The sequence below is a fragment of the Phragmites australis genome, chromosome 18 (genome assembly GCF_958298935.1).
Source record: "Phragmites australis chromosome 18, lpPhrAust1.1, whole genome shotgun sequence".
Classification (NCBI taxonomy): domain Eukaryota; kingdom Viridiplantae; phylum Streptophyta; class Magnoliopsida; order Poales; family Poaceae; genus Phragmites; species Phragmites australis.
The window spans coordinates 19,655,205-19,663,750 of NC_084938.1; the positions used below are offsets into that span (position 1 = coordinate 19,655,205).

At 43.9% G+C, this 8,546-nt stretch overlaps 2 pseudogenes; both read right to left on the reverse strand.

The window, feature by feature from the left end:
* Positions 1-2,483: 2,483 nt before the first annotated feature.
* LOC133898599 (lipid phosphate phosphatase delta-like) lies at positions 2,484-6,840 on the reverse strand (annotated as a pseudogene).
* Positions 6,841-7,324: 484 nt separating this feature from the next.
* Positions 7,325-8,151, reverse strand: LOC133898808 (peroxisome biogenesis protein 7-like; annotated as a pseudogene).
* Positions 8,152-8,546: the final 395 nt, after the last annotated feature.

Below are 8,546 nucleotides of genomic sequence, written 5' to 3' on the forward strand. Positions count from 1 at the left end.
ATGGTGTTAGTGTCAAGATTATAAACCTTGTAAGAATGATCATGAAAAGAACAACTTAAGAAAATCCCATCGGAAGAACATGACTTGGACTTATCAAGATTGCCACACTTTAGGATGAAGCAATGGCAACCAAAGACTCTCAGATTTGAAACCTTCGGCTTCCTCCTAAAGCACAACTCATACAAAGTCGAATTCAAAATCAAGCGTATGAAAATCCAATTTGAGATATAACAAGATGTGCTAATAGCCTCTGTCCAAAACTTTCTAGGAGTCATATGCTCATCAAGCATCGTCCTAGCCATTTCAACCAAAGTTTGATTCTTTCTTTCGATCACGCCATTCCATTGAGGAACGCGTGGGACAAAAAATTGATGCTTAATGTCATGTCCAAGACAGAAAGTATCAAAGATATAGTTCTTGAACTCGGTGCCGTTATCGCTGCGAATTGCTTTCATTACACTAGGCAGTTCCTTGAACACTGTCAAAGCTAAGCTCCAAAAGTGTGAGAATACTTCATTCTTTCTCACAAGAAAGAAGACCCAAGAGTAGCGAGAGTAGTTATCATTAATGACAAGTACATATAACATCCCACCCGCCGAACGAACTTGGGAAGGACCAATAGTGTCCATATGGAGAAGTTCTCTCGGTCATCCAGTCATCACCAAATTGACTAGTGGGTGAGAGGTGGTAACCATCTTGTCATGCCGACAAGGAGCCTAAACAAGGTTCTTCTCAAACTTGAGCTTGGGTAATTCTCAGATCAAGCCTAGAGCACTCAAACAAGAAAACAAATCAAAGCTTATGTGACCTAGCCTCCTATGTCACATTCAAAGCTTAGAAGAAGGTTATGCAATTAAACATCGAGAAGAACCATGAAACTTAGAAATTGACTCTAAAAACTCTCCCAACTCGAGAAATCTGACAAACCAAAGTGCCTGAGGAATCAAGAACTCGAGAAGCATCACACTTGAAGTGCATTTCCAAGTCATCATCCAACAATTAAGATATAGAAAGTAAATTGTAACCCAGATACTCCACCAAAGCAACATCTTTGAGAGTAAAACTCTGATTCACTTTTACGATACCTTTGGCCTTCACTCTTCACTTTATATCATCCCCGAATGTGATGTAGTCGCGCCGCTTCATCGCGAGGAGGCTGGAGAACCATGATGCATCTCTAGTCATATGACACAAACAACCAGACATGATGAGCCACTTGTTCTCCAGGCCTCTGCCTACCACCTACATATGACAAGAATAGTAGGTGGATGGTTTCTTACTGGGGTTAGATAAAAACCTCTTGGGAATTCAGTACTGGGTCATCTGCTCTGAAACAGTAAAAGTAGGTGCATGCAAATTGACACTAGCACGCTGAGAGCGAGTACCACAATGAGGAAAACGTGATCTGCCAAAGCATGGTGACTCAAAGCCTCTAACATGTGAACCAAAGCCATATGAATCATGGTAAGATCCATGACGGGCACTAACTCAAGGAGGAAACTGAAGAGCGTTAGAAACTCATGAGTAAGAGCGAGGAAAAGGATCATGTACACCAAAAGAGGGGTGGTACATGTACCGAGTACTCCACTCCCACTCACGCCACTCATCTCTCCTACGATGAAAGCAAAACCTAACCAGATAACCCTCTCTCTAGCAGTAGGTGCAATGGTATAGTCTCTCAGGAACTTGACTGCTGGTCACTCTAGACTCTCATAGGAGCTCTCATCTTAGGTTGTTGAGCTCTCTTGAGTTGTGGTGTGAGTTTCTTCTTGATGAGTTGTGGTGTGAGCTTCTTCTTGATGGGTTTGGTGTGGCATTGATCTTGGACTTTTCAGCTTTTAGGGTAGTAGGTGTGGCAAAAATAGTCTTACCAACTCCATTGTAAGACACCCTTTCAAAACACAATTCGAGAGCCAAACCTGCCTTATCGTCACACATCTTGGTCTTGGTCAAGATCAAATCTATTTTGCCCTTGCCTTCTTAGCACTTCTTCATAAGAGAAAGGAGGTACTCATTCTGGATCATGAGCTTCTAAACTTACCATCTTACCTAGCTAAGTTTGTCGTTAAAGACTATGCAGGTGGAACAGTTCAGCTGCACATCTTTAGAACACTCAACACTCTCAAATCTAGACTCTAGCTCTTGAATGTGTTTGAATTCACTTCAACATTCTTTGTGAGCAAAGGGTAATTCTTGCAAGCACCTAAAAGAGTAGGTCTAGACTCCTCCTCAAGGAGCTTCTTCTCAGCTGTCTAAAGATGACTAGCAACTTGAGCATGCAAAATCTAAAGCTCGGTAAGTTCAGTCACGACAACCAAACAACTCTCATACTCCTCATATTTTGCCCTAGACCTAAGAAAAGCAACCTCAGTTGACATAGACTCATACCTAGGCTTAAGCTTCTTCAAATCATGAACCGCTTTCTTAAGTAACATATCTTGGCTAACAAGAGCATTATTCAAGGTATCAATCTGAGCAGAAAGCTATTCGTAGGAAGGCAATACCTCAGAGGGATCAAGCTCAGGGTCACTGTCATTATCGTTCTCCATGAAACAAAGATCGGTGAAGTCCTTATCCTTCTTCTTGTTCTTCACAAGTGGCTCCTCCTCCTCATCCGAGCTTTCATCCTCGCTTGAGAAAGTATCGATGTTGCTGAGTGCCACCATAAAAGCTCTTGAAGCCACCTTGGCCGCCTTATTGACCATCTTGTCGTTGTTCTTGAAGACAGGCTTCTTGTTCTTCTTATGCTTGTCATGGTTGTGTTTGCAGTCTTTGTTCTTCTTGAGCTTGGGGCAATCTGCATTAAAATGAGTAGTGTATTCACACTCATAACAAGCACGACATCCACCTCTCCTCTGGTCTTATCAGTTGTTGTAGAAATGGGTGAACTTCTTCATAATCAAAGCAAGATCCTCATTATCAAGTGCATCTATTTGCTCTTTAGTGATAGAGACCAAAGAAGACAAAGAAAATTCGCTAGGTGAAGGGTCAGCACAAGAAAAACCAACTCCAACCTGACTACCACCAGTAGATCCTGAAATCAATGCCATGTTCTAAGACATGGGGTTTCCTAGACCTATCCTAGCCGCCTTGGCTATCTCTGTGAATTTTAGCTTATTGAAGTGTTCATCAAAAATCAATATGTCATAACTGGATGGCTTCTCAATGTTTGAGATCTTTACTTCCCAAATGCTACAGCCAAGAGCATATAGAAGCTTGATCGCCCTCTTATGATCAGAGTAAGGCGAAACCCTAGTGGATCTAACATTGATAACAATTCCATCAAATCTTGCAAACATAGTATCCAAAGACTCTTCGGGGCTCTGCACGAACATTTGATATTCCTGATTGCATGTGTTCTAGCGAGGAGCATTGATCTAGTTGGTGCCCTCATAAAAGACACTAAGAGTAGACCAGATCTCTCTAGTAGTACAGAGATGTTGAACTCTATTAAACTCATTATAACTCAGGCCGGTGAACAATATATTTCTACCCTTATTGTTGGTTTCATATTATTCAATCTAGGCATGAGAAGTGCTAGCAATAGGAATCTCATAGTTGGAGTCTACAAACTCCCATATAACACTTCCTTGACTTAAGAGATAAGCCTTCATGCGCACTTTTTAGTACGAAAAATCATGACCTTCAAAGAAAGAGATATTCCCATGCCTCTCTATTATCACATACGGATCACAAAGCCGGTTAAGGCTAACAAGTGATCAAACCTAGCTCTAATACCAATTGTAGGACCGAGAATAACGACTAGAAGGGGGTGAATAGACGCCTCAACCAATTTCTTCCAAAACGGATGGCCTTTTTCTATTTTCTCATCCAACACATATCAAAACCAAGAGCGAAAGCAACATAAATGAGAGAAACAAGTCACACTGAATATCTCCAAGGAAAATATACTTCTCATGGATGGAATTGAATACTAGGTTCCATTGAAAATCAATCCATACATCATCGTACACAAGAGCTTGCAATTTTCTAAAGAAACACTTAAATCTAAGGAGACAGTAACTGAGTGAAAAAACTCTTCGTGTTGATGATTTAGAGGTAAGGGAATTCTAGACCAATTATGAATATGAATTTTATGCCTCTAGCAACTAGAAGAATCACTTTAATATGGTGAAAAATTTCAGCTCTCCAACGAAAACGAAAATCGCAACTAACAAATAAAAAACTCGCAACAAAATAAAGGAGCCAATAGAGGGAAACTAGAAGGAGATAAACACAAGCATAAGTGGTAACATGACTTTCAATACTCGCAAAGGACATCCCTATTTACGGTAGATTACAAAGTATTTTGCATACAAAAAAACTCTCACCTAATACATAGACTAAGAACTCATGTCTCTCTCCTAAAACACTAGCACACAATTCTCAAATAGATCTCACCTAATACATAGGCTAAGCACTCATGTCTCTATCCTAAAACCCTAGTACACAACTCTCAAATGGATGACTCAAAGGTCTCAACTAGCCCTCCCCTCTATTTATAGCCTAGGTTACTTGACCCTAAGTTTCCTAGATTGTTCTCAAGATTTTCCTCTAGTTCAATACATTCCTATCTACCACTGAGGATATTTTCGTCTACCTTTTTCTCTTCCATCGGACAGCCGTGGAACCTTCATGACTTAGCGTGACTCACCGTTTTTAAGGCCAAACTGCAAAACCATCTTGCACGTTTCTCAAAGCATGACTCACTGTCACTTGCTTACACCTTAAGCAAGCAATCCGATGACGATGCGTGTACTCCGTCTTGCGATTTTGACCGTCGGCAAGTCTCTCCTGCTCCTAATCCCTCGGGCCATCTTATCACTTACACTAGCATCTCTTTCGCTTGACTTTATCAACACGCCGTCTTCATCCGCCTTCTCATGCTTTGCTTGCTCTCCACGTGTACAGCTCGGATCACCCTTGATTCCACCCGGCCACCTTGATCGTTCGGCACCAAGCACCTCGCTTAGCCCTCATCAACCCACAGTTAACCGCCAAGTTGCATCCATCATCTACACATCATAAGACAAGCAAACACGTATCTCTAACTCCATTATAGATTATTCAAAATAAAAATCCTCCGTTGAAAGCACACCACAGAAAAATCGTGAACATGGATGATCCGGCGTGTATTGCCCTCTGATCACTGGACCATCCATCGTGTGCAATATAGACATACCGTTTTGCCTAGAGACAACAAAGGTATCAACATGGCCATGCACAACCAACCAGAATATGAGGATGGCAATGACAAAACTGGTCCCAGTAATAACGTCGGTCAAGCTGTGCATACCCAAATATATCCTTATTGTCAATTTCAAGAAAAACAAATTGTCAGCATACTCTATTAAGTCAAGAAAACAGTTGCCTAGAGAACTCAGACTCACCAGTGCCAATTAGCATAACGAGCGAGAGATAAACCAGTAGCAATCATAAAACTACCATGTGCTCCATAGTTGAGGGCATAATGCAACATATATCGGCATTCATCAGAGGTAGAATTAGCCAACAATTCCCTTCAAGCCTCTGTCATCCACAAATATGAGCAGGAGTATACCCCATCAAACAAATAGAATTGAGGGCATGCAATGAAGGCAGCCCATACTCCATGGCGTTTTACATCAAGGACGATTTGTTTTTCTTGAAACAAGAACAGGAGTATACCCCATCAAACAAGCAGTATTGAGGGCATGCAATGAAGGCAACCCATACTCCATGGCGTTTTCCTTCTCATCTTAAGTACCTATCCCTCTTCTAACAGGAGGAGAGCTTGACCGAGGAGCAGAGACTATATCCTACAACCCACAAATATTCAGATTGTCAACAGCTAAACCAATGCTTATCCCTTCCATTGTATGATGAATAGATGATAAACCTTGACAGAGTTGCCGAGGTAATCATAGAAAGCAAGGAGGAGGGTCATCTGTCTAGCCAGCTTGCTATGTCCACTCTACAATATTTAAAAAACAAGAACAATTCAGAATCAAAGGGAGTTATAGAAAATGGAAAAGGTAAGGCAATCAGCGCGCAATAAGACAAAGGACATACCTAGAAAAGGAGAGGAAGGAATCCCGTGCAGAAGGGCATAGAGACAACGCACGACAGCACAAAGAAGAAATTGTCCAGCAACTTGTGATGCAACCTCTGTAATAATTCAACAACCAACGAGAAATTAACTTCGGAATCTTACAAGGAACAACTTAAACATCGAAGGTAAGTAACAAATTCACAAAACTAAGATACCAATGATCTTGTAAGACAATTTTTATCTTTGTTTATATCCTATCCACCCCAGTTAGAGTTTGGAGAATTCAATCCAAGTTCATCTAAAATTACTTGTGTTAATTCAGTCACCTCCCCTCCCTCTACCACTCCTTCCCACTACAAAGTTACTGATCCTACAAACATCAAGGCTGCGAAGCCCGAGAGAGAAACATCAATCGCGCATTATGACAGGTACAAATTCCACCATTCGTAAAACAAGAACTATGAATGCGGTAATTTTCATTCCTTTCATTCTCCGGCCTTCTTCGCCAGTGATTAGTCAGAAGCAAACAGGAGGGGAGAGAGATGGCGCAAGAACGGATGGACTTGGAACCTGAGGATGGCCGACAACTTTGCGAGCACCCAGCGAGTGACCCACGACTGCGCAAGCGAGCACACCCACTGCGTGAGGTCATAGAACAAGGCCACCCACACCCACCCCGCCCTTGTGGATCTATCTGATCACGACTCCCTTAATAACTAATTCTCTGAGGCCCCAAACTAAATAAAAAAGAGATCAAAAAGATTTCTAGGGAACAATGATCTTACTTGGTGGACAAACTTCGCAGGCATATTTTTCAATTTGACCACCTCATCCCTCTCCGGACTGCTTACTTGATAAGAGAGAACATAAGTCAAGGAAGATTGGTCATGCAGGAAGTTGGAATGGTAGTGGATGGTATTGGCTGACTGGTTTTCCTAGCTCCCCCTTGTTCTACCTTGTTATTGGTGAGTTCTCTAGTTTTGTAACCACTAGTTGTTATGTTGTTTTGGCCACATGGCCTAGTTGTGGTGATGTGTGTTTATGGGAAGGTGTTGATCGACTTGTAAACTAGAGTATTTCCTTCCTCCTAGGAAGAAAAGGCAGAGCTCCTGCCAGGTTAATTTCCACACAAACAAAGAGAGAAAGAAAAGAGGTGAATTTGATAACAATGGTTGACATTTGAGGTGATAACTCACAGGTCACATGTAGCATGAATTAGTATGACCACCAAGCAATGCAAAGTTGAGAGAAAAAATATATAGTCCAAATCACCTGGCCTATTGAATTTGCTTGCTACATCGCTGTTGGATCGGTCCCAAATGGCCAGACGTAGATCATCTCATCCCAGCCAGCACTAGCGAGCAGCCCATCGACGAGCACGCTCATGTCGATGCTAGCGACAAACTCGATGTGGTGGGCGTACCTAGCGAGCAACGCGTCCTCGGTGTGGTAATCCCACATGCACACCATTATGTCATAGGAGTAGGACATGAGCATGCCCTGGTGGTGCGGCGAGAAGCAGACACGCTTGATAGCATAGCTATGCCTAGCGAGCTACGCGAGGGGCGCCCACGGCGCGAGCATGTCTCATACGCGGATGAACTTACTGACGGAGGTGGTGGCCAGGATGGAAGGGTCGTACTTATCCCAGTCGAGTGAGAGCACCTCGTGGTCATGGATGGGGATGACAAGCGTGGGCGTTGGGTTGTGCACGTCCTAGACACGCGCTGTGCGGTCACCGGAGGTGGATGCAAAGACATCCGGGTGGCATGTGGACCAGGCGGTAGCATTAACGCAGTACTCATGGCCGCGGAAGGTGCGGATGAAGGTGAGATGTCGGGGGACCAAAGCTTGAGCATGTCGTCCCAGGAGGTAGATATGAAGGCATCACGGCGGACGAGGTTCCAGTCGAGGCCACGCACCTCACACGCATGCTCGTGGAGGAAGCGCACAGGTCTTGCACAGGTGGGAGTGCGATGTCAAAGAGGCACATGGAGCTATTCCCGAGGCGACGGCATAGAGGGACTCAAGTGTTGGGACGTAGCGACAAGAAGGCAATTCTCGTGGAATGGGTTGAACCAAACTGTGAATCCAGGCACGGGTGCCTTGAACACCGGCATGGTGACGACGAGTGGATCGACTGGTGGATCGGGGAAGGGGACTTGGGTAAGGCTCCGTGGAGTGGTGTGGGCGGCGAGGAGAGCGGGCGGGGGCAGGAGGGTGAATGAGGGCGAGGAGAGTGGGCGGGGCAGGAGGGCGTGGTGGTGCCGGGGGCGGCAGTGCGTGGGTGAGGGCAACGTTGGGGGAATGAAGCAGATGCATGAAGGGATGACGAGGGCCGTAGGATGAAAAGGTGAGGGAACGAGAGGCATGGTATGAAATGGTAACGGGGAGGGGGAGTGGGATTCAGGGGATGAAGGACTTAGGGGACATGGGGCTCATTAGAGACTTCTTTAGTAAGAGAGATTTTCGTTTTTTACCCATTCCACACTGTTAGAGTATATGGTATTGGATA